The following is a 17,187-nucleotide window of genomic DNA, read 5'->3' as shown; positions in this document are numbered from 1 at the left end:
ACACATGTTCAGAACCCTGTGAACTGTGAGTGAATTTATAGTCATTTATGGTACATCCTAACTGTGTTTCTCTTCCTAACCCTAACCATAGAAATAACTGTACATTAAGGATGTAACATCATTAGCGGGATGCTAATTCGTATGATATAAGCAATGTTGTGTGTGCGTTTTTGAAGGATATTCTATATATTAATATCAATATCAAACTATTCTATAAGATTATGTTACATATGTATAACATATATAAATACACATGAAATGTTAACTGAGGAGGACAGGAATGCTGTCATGACCCTGTGGGCAGATGTCATCGTGCCCTACACCATCACCTATGAGTTGGCTGATCAAGAGTTTAACATCCTCAGCGCTTTCAAGATGATATTATATAATTGATGCAGATTGAGCCGCTAATGTGAAGACCAGTGGCTCAATCTGCATCAATTCAAATAAAAATACATTTTTTAAAAATGCAAGTTTTGAGTCTTGCATTGTACTGTTTTGTCTCAACCACAAATTCTAAATGTTCTTCTGTGCTGTATTTTTTTTATAACATTTTTTATATAAATTAACTTATCATTATTATTATTATTATTATTGATCTGTTGCTCCCTGTAGGACTACACTCTGATTCAGACTGTGTGTAGAGAAAGTTTATGGTCTGATGGTGTTTAACAGGCATGTAGGAGCCTCTGTTATCTGTGAGAGGAGCAGTGCTGTATGTGAGCAGCCTGAACTTTTCTCTGATAGCTGAAAATTTAGTTTTTCGTTTTTTTTATAATTTTATTTATTGATGTTGATGTTCTGCTAGCAATTGCACATGTTCACATTCCCATGTGTGAACTTTAGACGACCTTAACAGAACACAAACAAAAGACAGCAGGAGTTATATCTCATGCACATAAGACAAACAAAACACAACAAAAACAAAACAAGTAGATTAAAAGTAGATTAAAAACCAAAAAAAGAAACCCAACAAAAAAACACAAATCCACCAAATTGGTATGGTTACATTCATATTGTTGGAATATGCTGTGGTGAGTTCCCATGTAGGTCAAGCAAAGTCCAGTCCAGCGGGGTCTTGCTCCCATATTTTAATGAAACCCTCAAAATTGCCCCGAAGGGTAGAGGTTAGCCTTTCCAAGGAAAGTATCCTAAAAAGTACCAAGTCTGTGTAGTATATTAAAGTGGGTCTCTCTATCACTTTTACAGCTCAGGATACTAAGTGTGTTTTCTATAATTGACACCCATGTCTTTTCTACAGTCTGACATTCTATATCAATTTGCCATTGCCTTTGGGTGGAATCTGATGAATTCATATTTAAATCAAATGTTCTGTAAACATGAGACAAATTCGGACTCTGTATATTTTTTGGTATGTAATGCCTAAATTGAGACTATTGTAAATTATATTTATTTCTCAACCCCTCAAATGACTCTATTGTTCTTCCTTCATAGAGTTTAACAAGCTGATCCAGACCTCTCTCCTGCCAGAGCCTAAACACCGCATCATGGCATGAGGGAGGGAAATCTGGATTTTTCCAAATGGAGAGGAAATGATCTTTCAGTTTAAAACATGTCTTATTCTTACTCCATGTATTCAAAGTATTCCAAACAATTAAGTTATTTTGAACCTCCAGTTTCACCTTCTTGTAGTTTACAAAGGGACATTCCTTTAGTGTCAGTAGGCCTCAGTTATTGGGTGAACCCAGATGTTACAAATAAATGGATTGATATGGAATCAATCCATGTATTTGTAACATCTGGGTTCACCCATTCATATAGGTATCGAATTTGGGTAGCCCAATAATAAAGCCGCATATTTGGGACTCCTAGCCCCCCTTGGTCTTTACTTCTCTGCAGTTTACTTATTTTCATTCTAACCCTTTTACCCTGCCAAATAAACTGTGTAAACATTTTGTCTTGATTCATGAAAAAAACTGTTGGGAATTGAGTTTGGCAGCATTTGTAGGGGGTACAACAGCCTAGGTAATATATTCATTTTGAGCACACTTATCCTCCCTAGCCAGGAGACAGGTATGGTTCCCCACCTATAAAGGTCTTCCTTAATGCGTGTCACAATTGGCTTGAGATTGAGCCTAACAATTTTTTTAAGAAAGGGACCAATTCTTATTCCTAGGTATATTATTTTCTTAGGTGAGCAGTTGAAGGGAAAGCCACAAGGCAGAGAAAAGCCTGCCATAGCCCCAATGGCCATGGCTTCTGTTTTGGATAAGTTCACCTTAAAACTTGAAACTTCCAAATTCTTGTGAACACTCCAGTAGACATGGAATGGAAGTATCTATCTCAGCTAAGTATAGCAGGATGTCGTCTGCGTAAAGAGAAATATGCAAAGTGTCTCCAACGTCAAAGCCCCTGATTGCTACCTTGGTTCTGATGAGCTCTGCTAGGGGCTCAATATCCAGTGCGAACAAAAGGGGGCTCAGCGGACATCCCTGGCGGGTTCCACGTTTCAGTGGAAAAGAATCTGAGCAGTAGTAGTAGTTAGTGATGACGGCTGGTTTAAGGGACCGACACAATAATTTCACCCAAACAATAAAGTCGCCACCTACATTAAATCTCTCCATAGTGTAAAAAAGGAAGGGACATTCAACCCTATCAAAGGCTTTTAATTAATTGAGAGATACTACCAAGCCCTGTATATCTTTATCACTAGCTTGCTGTATTACGTTTAAAAGCCTCCTAATATTGTTAAAGGAGTTCTTCCCTTAATGAAGCCTGTTTGATCAGGTTTTACCAGTATTGTGATCAGCGGTTCACGTCTCAAAGTTAAAACCTCAGCTAAGATTTTTGCATCTTCATTTATGAGTGATACAGGCCTGTAAGACGCAGAGTCTTCAGTATCCTTGTTTTTTTGGTTTTTTTTTTAATCAAGCATATGTTGGCTAGTGACATTGTGTCCGGCAAGCTATGGGCAGTGTTAAAGCTGTAATCAAAGGTCCTAGCTAGGTAAGAGGGGAGCCTATTCTTAAACGCCTTAAACCATTCCACTGGAAACCCGTCTGGGCCCGGAGCTTTCCCACTGTGCATTAAGGCAATTGCCTCTAATATTTCTCTCTCCTGAACTGGTTTCCCTTATGTATTCTTCTGATCTACTGTCAATGTTGGTAATTTAATTTTTGAAAAGAATTTGTCAAGTTCCTCTTTGGTGCTTTTTTTTCCCGATTTATATAGGGACAAAATGTATCTTCCCTTCAGCGTCCCTAACACCTGCTATGGTGTTGGAGTTTTGTTTCTGGTTAAGTAGGCGTGCCAAATACTTACTAGGTTTTTTCCCATGTTCATACAGTCTTTGCTGTTGATAAAATAATGACCTAGCAGCCTTCTCATTTAGAAAAGGATTCAGTGCTGCTCTGACAGTTTGTACCTTAATGAGGTTTGTTTTGGTTGGATTAGATTTATGAACTGACTCAGCTTTTTTTTTTTTTTTTTTAACTTTGTTTCCAATTAGTTTTGTTTCAGCAGCAGGGATCTCTTCAAAGTTTAGTTAGTTTTAAATCACTGACTCAATTAGAGGGCCTTGGTTTATACTTCTAGACTTAAAATAAAGTCATTTTTCTGCTTCTGAACAGTGAGATGAGTCAGAGTTTATAGTGAATCCCGGATGTCTCAAGTTAGTTTCAAATGTTTGAGTGCTCATAAATAATCCCTTAAACAAGTAAAACAAAGTGTGCCATGCAAGTTTCTGAATGTGTCGAAAATATCTGTAGCTGTATACAACTTGTCACCGTAATTCTTATTTCTGGGACCTGTGTTAGCCTAACTGGATTCATAAAAATAGAAAAAAAACATCTTAATAAAAAGTCATGACTAAAAGTTGACTAGAATGTGAATTTAAGTTTGAGTTTTGGTTGAGTACAACTAGATGAAAGCTATGAAGGATGAAAATTACTAAAATGTGACTAAAACTGTGTTTTTGTCTCAAGACTAAGACTAAAGTCATTTTTATAGATAATAGTTTGGGGACTCGGTTCAATTGGTGGGGGTGAAACTGAAACATTGTTGCAATTCAAGTTGGTTTGGTTTAGGCTTCACTTTGTCAAATAAACCGAGAGGAGCAAACATGGGGTTCTACTGACAGGTGACTGTTGATAAGACAGTTTTTGTGATTGACAGAAGTTCATGCAGCACTTTAATGCTTATAGAGAGTTTATATTTATGTTCTTTGGTTTCGCGAGCTCTTGAAGAAATTATGAAACTGACTGCAAGCATTATTAGGCGGCTTTATTATACCTCATTCCCACCACAATTAGTGGGTGCACGTAGGTTTTTTAAACATGGTTAAGCCTGCTGAATGTCTGTATTCCCACTGCCACATTTATCGCTTGAGAGCTAGTTGGACTTTCTGTCAGCTGGCGTGTGTGTGTGTGTGTGCGTGTGCAGGTTGTCTTGTTGGGGAGTTGGTGTGACGTCACAAACAGGCAGGAGAACAGGTAAACAGTAGACAGCAGCAGAAGCAGAAGTCTTTGAAAAGTATTCAGTGGTTTCTTCACATTATTTATTTCTTACTTTTTAAGTTCCCCTTGAAATGACCACGTTCACTTGGGTGTTGAGTGCTCATCAATGCTGATCGGAGCCGGAGGCAATAAAAACGCGTGTCTACTGCAGAGTCATTTTACCAAGTGTGAATGCAGATTGTGCACATTCCCATTACATTAAAAAGCCTGATGTTAGCAGGTGTTAGTGGGTTCTTTGTGCAGTGGGAATGAGGCTTTAGACTGCACATCGATCACATTATCAGGGCCACTTTGGGTGCGAAATCATAATTGCATCGTTGTTATGCTCACACATTATAGAAGACAAATCACATCATCATATGACGAAACTCGACCAGATTCCTAGAGAGGAAAGCGGTCACAACAGGGCTGATGGAGTGAGCCCTGCAGTGACACTGATGACAAAAATATTTCATGATCAGCAGGTGGATTTATTATTGGTTCAGCTGTAGAAATCCTACTAAAATCACATTTCTCCTATCATAAAGTCCTGTGGTAGCTTAATTTTCATTCACACCACAAATGATCCGCACCAGGGTTCACTTGGAAGCAGACAGAGACCTATGTTTAACGGAAAAGAGTTCGCTTGTTTTGTCCGCACCAAGTTTGATTGAGCTTTCACACCACCCCAAATAAACCAGACTATCCTTAGAAACGAACTCTGCTCTGTTCAAAGCGGACCAAACAGCTCAGGTGTGAATGCGACCTAAATCTAAAAATAGCTGTCAAAATTAACACTGCCAGGAGACAGGTGTTGAATTTTGAGTCATTTTAAGGTACCTCCTTACCATGTTTCTTTTCCTTAAAACTAACCGAAGTAACTTCACTTGCCTAAACATAGCCTAAGTTTTGTTATGTATGTAACTTCATTGGTGGAGTGCAAATTTGTTTGACAATACAAAATGATAATACCGCTGCATGTGCATTTCTGTAAAATATCATATGACTGTTGAATGAGGATACTTATAAAATATTGTTCCATAGTAGATACTTGGGTGATTACATTTGTATCCTACTCTACGATCCAAACATCCAAAATATTCCATTTACTAGCAGATATTATAAGGAAAGCAGTGAATCATCTTAATCAAGGGACGAACCCAGTGAATATTTGACATTTTAATTTTTAAAATAAAAAAAAATAAAAAATCACACATAGTTGTCGGTCAGCAGCACAAGTGTGGAAAGTCTCAGGCTGCAAATGCCCGAGAATGAAAAGATGACCCCTTTCCTGGTGCAGAGCTGCACACCTTTACAATATTGCCACGATTCAAACAGCAAACGTCTGTTGCACCTGTCTTTAAAACACAATGACATTTCAATTGAATTGGAGATTATCTCTCCAAATGCTACCATCATTTTCATTAGTCTGCCTTAATGGCCTTCGCAGAAAGTGTTCTTTGAACGCACACAATAATAATACTCCATTGACGTACTGTAAGTGTCTGGCAGAATTGTCTCACGGCAGGACATCATGTTACCCATCCTATTTTCCACCTCGCTCAGCCTTTTCTCTTGTCCACCCCTACGGAGTGGATGAGTGGTCTGAAGACCCATAATACACTTTGCCAGGCAATTATGGTGCAGAATTACGGACCACCTGTGGCTAGACTCCATCAGGCACCATCCAGCCCATCTCTCCACGGTCCCAGCAGCCCACTCCCAAAACCACCTTTAGAACCTTGAGTTTTTATTCCCAACAATTGCTATACAAATCAAATTAGGATTAGAGAAGTAAAGTGATTGCTCTTGTAGTAAATACTATCTCAAGTGCTGTGTTGCTGAGGCGTTCTTTCTTATTGAAGTAGCTCAGTTTGTTTACCTACATACAATAAGGAATTTCATTAGCAAGTTTTGAAACAGGCAGCTGTGCGTAGAGAGGCAACTGTTTATCTACAACTTCAATCCTTCAATATGACTGTTAATTCAATAAAAACATAATAAGAGATAAAGTCAAACCAATCAAAAGTGTGTACAGTCAAGGCCTTGAATTCTTGAACAATCCACAAAAACAAATATACGTGGACCCTGCTTTGTATTACTGTAATTTGTACAGGGACAGTCCTTGCTTTTTTTGGTTGAGAAACTTAGCTTGTTAACCTAACCATGACCCATTTGTTACTAATTTCTTGTTTCCACTGCACAAGAAACCCACGAACACCCACTAACATCTGGCTTTTTAATGCAATGATAAAGTGTAAAATCTATATTTACACCTAGGTCAGATGAGTCTGCAGCAGATGCAGGTTTTTATCGCTTCCAGCTCCAGTCAGTATTGATGGATACACAATACCCAGGTGAACACGCTCCATATAGCTCCTTAATTGCAATGACACACTACCAATTAACGTCCATCTCCACCTAAGCAGCACTAAAACACTGATCTAAATGAGTCTGCATGGTTTGAAAGAGAAACTGAATTAGTGAGAGATACAGCAAAAGACGGAACCACTGTAAAGTTTTCATAGATCTCTGTCAATACAGCTTTCTCGGGGTCGAACAACTTGGTTTTTCAGGGCTGATAATGATTATTAGTAGTTTATGAGACCGATAAACAATTTTTGGAAGCGATATTCATTTACAATAAAAATGAAAATCTTTCTGTCAATATTTAGAATTTGGAGTATCACAAACTCCAACACAAAACAATTGTAAAGCTGCATGCAGCACATTCCCTCAGCCTCTGCTTGCCACTCTCTTTAGCATCTTTAACACTGCACAAAAACCCTGTTAACCTGTTAATGCAATCAGAATGCGTATATTCGGCATTCACACCCGGGTCAAATGACTCTGCAGTAGACACAGGTTTCTGGGCCAACTGATGTGCTGACGTACTGCTGTAAACGTGTTACCAATCATTCCCAGCTAATCCTCTAACTTGCTCCTTACTCCGGCTGCTTATTACCTGCCTGTGGTAAACTCACTCAAGTTTTACACAAACACTCACTCGCTGTCTTCTCCTCGCAGGGGTTTTTCCTTTTTAATCACATAGACATTCACTCACTGTTAGCTCATTAGCTACTTTAGCTCTGGTTAGCAATGGCTTCTCCCTTCTCTTCTCCCTCCTCTGCTCTCTTCTGCTTGGTGTGTCAGATGTTTCATTACCCCTCTGCCTCCTTTAGCAATATGTTACTTGTGTAAGTGTAGTTTATTTGCTGCATTGGAGGCGAGGCTTAGCGTTCTGGAAGCACGCCTCCGCACCGTGAAACACCCACTGTAGCTGCGGTAGTTAGCAAGCCCCCTGTAGCCAGTGCGGACCAACATAGCGAAGCCTGTGCTAGCCGTCCTCCGGCAACCCCTGTGCAGTCAATAGGCTGGGTGACTGTCAGAGCAAAGCATAGTAACAACCAAAGCCCACTGTTCACCAGGCACCCCCCCCCCTTCATGTTTCAAATAAGTTCTTCCCCGCTCAGCAACACATCCGCTGAGGACACAACTTTGGTATTTGGTAGCTCTGTTTTTTGAAACGTGAAGTTACTGACCCCACAGTCAAATGCATCCCTGTGGCCAGAGCAGGCGACTTCGAGTCAAATTTAAAGCTGCTGGCTAAGGCTAAGCGTAGATTTGGTAAGATTGTTATTCACGTCAGCAGTAATGACACCCGACTACGCCAATCGGAGATAGCTACACAAATATGAACATAGAGTCGGTGTGTGTGTTTGCAAAAACGACGTCAGACACTAATTCTCTGGACCCCTCCCCAATCTGAGCAATGATGACATGGTTAGCCGCAGGTCATCATTCATCCGCTGGCTGTCAAGGTGGTGTACAGTAAATTGATGTGGGCTTCGTAGATAATTGGCATTCTTTCTGGGGAAAAGCTGGTATTATAAAGAGGGATGGCATCCATCCCACTTTGAATGGAGCCGCTTTCCTCTCTAGGAATCTGGTTGAGTTTATTAGAGGCTCAAAGCCATGACAATCCAGAGTTGGGACCGGGGGCAGAGTTGCAGTCTGACACGCTTCTCTGGGACCTTCTCTAGCACAGTCACACACCCATTGTGTAATAAAAATGGTGTCTGTCCCCCGACCACTTAAATTGTATAAATCAAAAATAAACAAGAGGGGAGTTGCACCAGAAAATCTACTGAAAAATAACACTACTGGAATTAAATGCAGACTATTGAACATCAGATCCTCCATCTAAAGCTAGTTTAGTCAGTGATTTAATGTCAGATAATCACATCGATTTATTCTGTCTCACTGAGACATGGCTGTGTCCTAATGATTATGTTAGCCTGAATGGGTCCACTCCCCCTGGTCATATACGTAAATACTCACATTGCTCGAGCCACTAGCCGAGGAGGAAGTTTCTTAGTCTTTCTCACCCATTCTGGAAAACTCTCCAGCCCATTCTATTTGTTATAGTTTACTGCAGCCCTGGCCCATACTCCGAATTTTTATCCGAATTCTCAAAGTTTAGGTCAAGTTTTGTGCTTAAATCAGACAAGTTATTATCGTTGGTAATTTTTAACATTCACGTGGATATTAATAATAATAGTCTCAGTGTTGCATTTTTCCACAGTTTTGGATTCAGCTGACTTCAGTCAGTGTGTACGTAAACCCACCCAATGCTTCAACAACACCCTAGATCTTGTCCTTGCATACAGCATCGTAATTGAAGACTTAATAGTCTTCCCTGAGAATCCCGCTCTGTCAGACCATTAATTAATAACTTTCGATTTGTTGCTACTTGATTACACATCTCTCAGCAAGAGTTACCATACTAGATGTCTGTCCGATGGTGCGGTAGCTACATAGGAATTGATTCCTTCTGCACTGAACTCATTACCATGTCTCAATGTGACTGAGAATGCTTTTACTAATTTAAGTCACTCTCACATTGATTGTCTTGTTGATAGTGCTACTGGCTCACTGCGATCAACTCTCGACTCTGTTGCACCTTTTAAGAAGAAATAATGAAACAGAGAAAATTAGCTCCATGGTTAAACCCTTATATCACGAAAATTTGAAAGAAATTGGCATTCAACCAACCTGGAAGAGCCCTGTTTAATCTGGCAGGACAGTCTTAAAATGTATAGAGAGCCCTTCGCCATGCCAGTGCAAACTATTACTCATCATTAATTGAGGAAAATAAAAACAATCCCAGGTTTCTTTTCAACACTGTGGCCGGGCTGACTCAGATTCTGATTTCTGATGGATCTAAAAAAATTCGGTGCGTTTTTGTGCATGCCTTGCCCCTCATAAAGTGCTTTCTATTTTATGGCAAATAGTGTGTTACCATGGCAACAGCATGTGACGAAATCACAAAAGTATTTTTCCAGTATATCATGAAAGTCTTTGCAGTATTATGATAAAATATGAGGTCGCTGGGGTTAACCTGGTCTAGGGGAAACATCAAAGTGTAAAAAAAGCAACTTCCTGTGACCACTAGGTGGCGCTATGACTGTGATTTAAAATTCCACTGCAGGTGTCTTCAGGCCTGGACTCTCATCAAATGTGTGAAATTTTGTTAAGATCTGACCATCTGGGGTCAAGTTATGACAGTTTTTGTTGTCATGTTGCAACATCAAAATTCGCGGAACGGAAATGCCATTCAACAAAACTGCTAAATATTCATTTTCCATCATCACTAGCATGTTAATGATTTTTTGACACCATTTTAAAATCAATCAAGTCAACCTGCTAGGAGCAGGACCTCTTAGTGTAAAACTTTGTCTTTCCTGCGCCAATAGGTCTCACAATCGCATACAGCTGTCATATAGATGTGTTCAGAGCGGGACTCTCATCAAACATGTGAAGTTTGATGCAGATTGGATCATGTACAACTGAGATAAGAAACTACTTCCTGTTTGGTGGTGAGACATAAACTTCTGGGCCCCATAACTTCCACATTGTTATACAAAATCAAAAACAGGTCGCAACTAACCTTGCCCCCTCCTAAAGATATGATTTATAAATTTTGAAGTCAATCCAATAAAAACTGTGGGACTAGTTGGATCTGGAAAACATCAGAAAATTGCTGACAAATTGTTTTTTAATTTAAAATGGCTTATTTCCTGTTGGGTTTAGAGGATGGCTCCAACTGACTTTTTTGTGTGTCTTGTGATGCTACATAACTCTACCAATTTTCATAACTCTAGGTGAAACAGTCTAGGGGCTGCTCTGTTGAAATTTTATAGGTGGCGCTACTGAGTCATTTTTTCACACCCAACCAGGAAACCACTAAAATATTAAATTAAATTCATTTGCTCTAATAATAATAATAATAATAATAATAATAATAATAATAATAATAATGATAATAATAATAATAATTGGCTGTACATGCTCTATTGTGCTGCTCTGCAGTGCATGAGATTTACAGTGCTCAGAGTAGTGTCAACAATGGAGTAAGAGCGCATTCTGCTGGAAAAACTATAGAATGCAACCATTTTAAAACTACCCCCCAACTCTAACCCCCACTGTCATTTACTGCTTTATCTAGTCTGTGAACAGAGTTTTCCTATCAGTGCATTTGGGAAAAAATATGTGCAGAGGCTAATTTTGCTCTATTATGTCTGTAAAAGGCTGAAACAGGTGATAATATAGGTATCTTGAAGAATCAGTTGGGCTCTAACAGAAATGGCAAAAAAATTGCCCAATAATTTAATACAAATTAAAAATGGTGGACTTTCTCTTGGGTTTAGGGCATGGCTCCAAGAAGCTCTTTTGTAGGTCTTGGGCTTTTACACAAGTTTCTTAAGTTTCGTAGCTCTAGGTTAAACGACTCTCGGGGGCCGCTTCATTGAAAATTAGTAGGTGGCGCTACAGAGCACATTTTGGCACATCACAGCAAAAATAACACATCATAGGACTATTGATGTGTATGCCACGTTTCATAATTTTTTAAGTATCCTAAGCCCGATTAACACAACTTCCTATTTTTATGGTGAAGAACGCGGCAGAATGGCAACAGCATTTGATGAAATCAAAAACGGCTCGCAATTTAACATCACCAAATTTAGGAAATACTGGTGTCCAGATTTGAAGTCGATGTGTTTAAGTGTTTAACGAAACAGACACTAAAATTACAAAAAAAATGAAAAATTCAAATTAAAATGGCACACTTCCTGTTGGGTTAAGGGCATGGCTCCATAGGCTTTTTTGTAGGTCTTCGGCTTTTGAACATGTTTCGTAGCTCTAGGTTAAATGGTCTACGGGGGCTGCTTTGTTGAAATTTTCTCAAGAGCCATTTTTGCACATGAATTCCAAAAAAATCCAATAAGATATCACAATTTAAGATTTCTGATGGATCTAGACATATTTGATGCATTTTGTGCATGCCTTGCCCCTCAAAGTGCTTTCTGATTTCTGACGAATAATCTGTTACCATGGCAACAGCATATGATGAAAACTCAAAAGTTGTTTTTCTTTGTATCATGAAAGTCTTTGTAGTATTATGATAAAATATATGTTGCTCAGGTTAACCTGCTACAGGGGAAACATTGATATGTAAAAAAGTAACTTTCTGTTACCACTAGAAGGCACTATGACTATGATTCAGAATTGCACTGCATGTGTCTTCAGGCCTGGATTCTCAACAAATGTATGAAATTTTGTTAAGATCTGACCATCTGTCAAGTTATGACAGTTTGTGATATCATGTCACAACATCGAAATTCACCGTAGCGTCACGGGAACACCATTCAACAAAAACGGACAATATTCGTTTTACATTATCACCAACATCTTAATGATTTTTTGACACAATTTTGAGATCACTCAAGTCAACCTGCTAGGAGCTGGATCTCTTAGTGTAAAACTTTGTCTTTCCTGTGTCAATAGGTGGCGGTCTCAGTATCAATGAAAATTGTCATATAGATGTGCTCAGGGCGGGGCTGTCACTTGCATTTTGGATCATGTACAATAGATTTAAAAACTACTTTCTGTTTGGTATAGAGCCATGTATTTCTTTGGCCCCAAGTAAGGATGACTTTATGAGTTTCTTTAATGATAAAATTCTAACTATAGATATATAGATATAGACTGAGATAAATTCAATCACCTCTTGCCCTTAACTGACCTGACCTCAGACGCAGGTAATTTGGATATGGCAATATCGCCTGAAATTTATTTAGATTGTTTTTCGCCCATTTACCTTCACCAGTTTTCTTCATTGATTTCCGCATCCAAGCCACCAACATGCCTGTTAGACCCCATCCCAGCTAGGCTACTTAAGGAAGTTTTACCCTTAATTGACAGCTCTTTGTTAGATATAATTAATGTGTCTCTATTAACAGGCTATGTACCACACTCCTTTAAAGCAGCTGTCATTTAACCGTTTCTAAAGAAGCCCACTCTCGATAGACCTATAGACCAATATCTAATCTCCCCTTTATTTCTAAAATCCTTGAGAAAGTAGTCGCTTATCAGTTTTGTGACTTTCTCTAAGATAGTAGTTTATTCGAGACTATGATTCAGAGTTCATCATAGTACAAAGACGGCCATAGTAAAAATGACTAATGACTTATTGATTGCTTCTGATAAAGGACTGGTTTCTGTATTAATCCTATTAGATCTCAGTGCCGCATTTGGCACCACTGACCATCAATCAATTACGTATTCCACAGACTGAAACACTTAATTGGCCTTAAAGGAACGGCACTAAGCTGGTTTAAATCATACTTATCAGATCGTTCCCAGTTTGTTCATATTAATGATCAATCTTCCATGCATACTAAGGTGCTTCAGAGTACCACAAGGTTCTGTGCTTGGACCAATCCTTTTCACTTTATATATGCTTCCCCTAGGCAACATCATTAGAAATCACTCTGTAAATTTCCATTGTTATGCTGACGATACGCAACTGTATGTATCTATGAAGCCAGATAAAACTGATCAGCTGTCTAGACTACAAGTATGCCTTCAGAACATAAAAACCTGGATGAGCTGCAATTTCCTGATGTTAAATTCAGACAAAACTGAGGTTATTGTTCTTGACCACAAACACCTCAGAAACTCTAAGGATATAATTTCTTTCTTTAGATGGCATTGTCTTGGCCTCTAGCACAACTATAAGGAACCTCAGAGTTATATTCGATCAAGGGCTATCTTTGGCCTCCCATATAAAACAAACAGAAATTAAACACATCCTGTCTCGAACAGGTGCCGAAAAATTTGTGCATGCATTTGTTACTGCTAGGCTTGATTACAGTAACTCCCTATTATCCGGTTGTCCCAACAAGTCTCTGAAGTCTGTTTTAGCTTCTTTGCACTGGCTCACTGTAAAATCCAGAACTGAATTTAAAATCCTCCTCCTTACCTACAAAGGTCTGAATGGATCTGGATGGATCTGTCACAGCTCATAGTTCCCTATCAACCCTCTGATAGAGCACTGCGTTCTGAAAAACGCAGGGTTACTTGTGGTTCCCAAAGTCTCCAGATGTAGGATGGGAGCCAGAGCCTTCAGTAACCACACTCCTCTTTTATGGAACCATCTTCCAGTTTCAGTCAGGGAGGCAGACACTGTCTCCACTTTTAAGGGTAGACTTAAGACCTTCCTCTTTGATAAAGCCTATAATTAGGGCTGGCTCAGGTTACCTGGATCAGCCCCTAGTAAGGCTGACATAGGTTTAGTTTGCCAGGAGACTTTTTATGATACACTGAACTCCTTTTCCCTTCTCTTGCTCCCTCTATCTGCAAATGCTCTTGTCATTTTACTGCATTACACTAACTCGATTGACTCTCCAGAGCATTCGTGCTCCTTTGTTTCAGAGTTTTCCCTGATCTTGGCTGGATCGTCATGATGGCTGTGCTCAGTTGTGACCCTGCCTTTGGTCGTGCTCGTACTGTGGCTGCATTGATGCTGTACCTCCGGCTCACCTTGATGGTGGTCTTGCTGTGGTCCTGTCTGAAGCTGCGCCTGTGTCATGGGGCCTGGTTGCGCAGATGTCGTGATCCTGCTCGGCGCCACCTTCTACTGCCATTATTATGCATCATGGCTCCACTATTAATATACACATGGGACTCTTATCAACACCTACGATATTTGCACATAACATCACATGCTATCATAGAGTGCATTTAGTAATTTTATGTCTATAACTATTGTTATATGATATGCTATTGTTACCATTATTGCTGTGCATCTCTCCCCCCTTACCTGTGTTTGAAAAACCCCCATGCACATGCTATTTTGATGGGAAAGGACTATTTGCTTACAACAAATGAGACAAGGAATTAGCTGCTAGTGTAACGGAGTTAAGCGATAATTGATCCCACTTGCCATATGGAACACACTGCGGAGCACGGGAGCTGGGGTTTCCAATTGTAAGTGGAGGCAGCACCCCTGTGGTTTGGGGTTGTGCACCCCGGGGGGTAACAACAGTCGGACCTCGCTGCCTCCGGGCCGTGTATGTGTATGTATGGGGCGAGCTGGACTGACTGTGTGTTGAATTTCCATGCCAGGTGAGAATAAACTGCTGCCACGGTGAAAAAGTCTGCCTTGCCATTGATTACACAACGCAAGAGGAGTATAAGAACCGCTACACTAGCAACCCCACATTCCCACTGCCTCAATTCCCATCACTGTAACCTGCTTCTCCAGGGTGAGAGTGGGCATCTGCTCCACCACCCTATAGGTACCTTCGTGCTCCTCACATTATGTTGTTACATGCAGCTCTTCATCCTTACACAATCCAGCAGCGTATAACGTGGATGGGTCAGGTTAGATCTGGCCTTGTTATCAACTAAAGGTACATGTCCATGTATCATGCTGCCACAGCAGGTGCTGTCTGGGGGCATATCATAACACCATGACCTGTCCAGCAGCTTTCTCTGCTGATGCCACCTGACGGCACATCATACAGCCACAAAAGGTGGTGTTTGGATCTTACACTGAAATCACTGCAAAAGCAGCAGCATTTGACAACTTCAGAATGAGAATAGACTGGATTGAACCACCCTCTACCTTCTGAACCACAACCGCCCACAATTAAGTCAAGGTAAAAATTTATTAAAGTGGTCTTGTCCTCAACGTCTGACACTTAAAGTCAATGGCAAAAAGCACTGTATGACCTTACTAATTTATAACAGCATAGATGAGGGCACCCAGGGTCTAGTGGAGAGATATGAGTAAAATGAAAGAGGTAATTTCGTATTCCTCTGACAGTCTGCTGAACTCAGGTTGATATTGTAGCACTGACTGTACAGCTGAAAAGGATGTGAAGACTCTCTGCTCTCAGCAGGAGCAGTGACTTCCTGTTGGCCTCGTTTTCCATCTATTCCCCAAACAATGGTTACTCAGAGGCCAGAGCCATGAAGGCATGCTAGTGAAATGATCTGGCGCTTCTGCTTGACTTTAAAAAATCGATTTGTCTAATTACAACTGAAACCAGCTTCCTTGGAGTTTAAAAGGCTCACATCAATACTGTCAGTCTTCAATTTTCTGATGGCATTGTGGTGTCCTCTGATCTACTAAGGTCACTTTCACCAAGGGTCTGCCTGATGAAAACAGCAGCTAATCCAATACATGCTTTTAGCCTGCACTCAAGGAAGAGAATACGTCACCGACCACTCCTCAGTAACCATGACCCAGACAGCCGCTGTCACGCCATTAGATCACAAAGCAGTCTGGTAAAAATTGCACAATAAGATCTGATTTCAGAGGGCCAGTTATACACCTCTCAGCATTCAATCTGACCATAGTTACTGTATGTTTATATTTCAGCTAAACAATGTCCATATCTTGTTTTGTACATCCACTTTTATTTGAAAATAGCACTGCTATTACAGCTTGGCAATACATTTAGTGCATGTCCTTTAACCGCTTCACAAAAAAGCCTCGTGCTGGGCCACTGGCAGAAAGTTCATGAGACATGTATAAATCCTCCACCCATTTACTTTACAGCTTCAACACATTCAACTGCTACAACAGCTACATGATGTTTTTTGGCTGAACCACAGCTGAGACCGACCCTATCTTCACAAAAGCCTGTCACTGAGTGAGTGAGTTACACCATTTGGGGTAATGTTTTATCAAATAAGGCATTACAATAATTTATTCATATTTCACAGTGATGTAGTCATGTAACACATTTCCAACACAGTTTTGGGTAATATTATTACATTTACAATGTCACAGAACCACCCCAAATGAAGTTAGGATATCACCATATACAATCCATAATATCATCAAAAGATCAGAGAATCTGGAGAATTCTCAGCATATAAAGGGCAAGACAGAAAACCAGCGCTGAATGCCTGTGACCTTTGACCTAAGGCAGCACTGCATTAAATTCTAACTCGATTGTATAAAGGATATTACTACATGGACCCAGGAAAATTTTGGAAAACCATTGTCAGTCAACACAGCTCAGTTCTGCATCTACGAATGCACGTTCAGACTCTAACATGCAAAGTGAAAGCCAGATATCAACAACATCCAGAAACAACGCAGACTTCTCTGGATCCAAGCTCATCTGACTGACTGACACAAAGTGAAAAAGTGTGCTCTGGTCTAACGAGTCCACAAATTGTTTTTGGACACCGTGTCCTCCAGGGTAAAGAGAAGGATCATCCAGAACCATCCAGCAGTAATGGTTCTCGGTGGGAACCATTACTGCTGAAAGGTTCATACAGGTTTAGGAGCAACGTATGCTGCCATCCGGACAATTGCTTTTTCGGGCACGTCCCTGGATTTTCTAGCAAGACAATGAGACATTTTCCACGT

At 40.0% G+C, this 17,187-nt stretch overlaps 1 protein-coding gene across 5 annotated transcripts in view; it reads right to left on the bottom strand.

Annotated features, from left to right (window-relative positions):
* Nucleotides 1-17,187, bottom strand: part of hspa12a (heat shock protein family A (Hsp70) member 12A) — a 67,916-nt gene that overhangs the window by 30,653 nt on the left and 20,076 nt on the right. The window lies entirely within an intron of this gene.

Source organism: Plectropomus leopardus, chromosome 13, assembly GCF_026936395.1.
Source record: "Plectropomus leopardus strain MGB_pleo_1.0 chromosome 13, ASM2693639v1, whole genome shotgun sequence".
NCBI lineage: Eukaryota > Metazoa > Chordata > Actinopteri > Perciformes > Serranidae > Plectropomus > Plectropomus leopardus.
The sequence above is the reverse complement of the archived record's forward strand: the minus strand, read 5'-3'. Positions and strand labels throughout refer to the sequence as shown.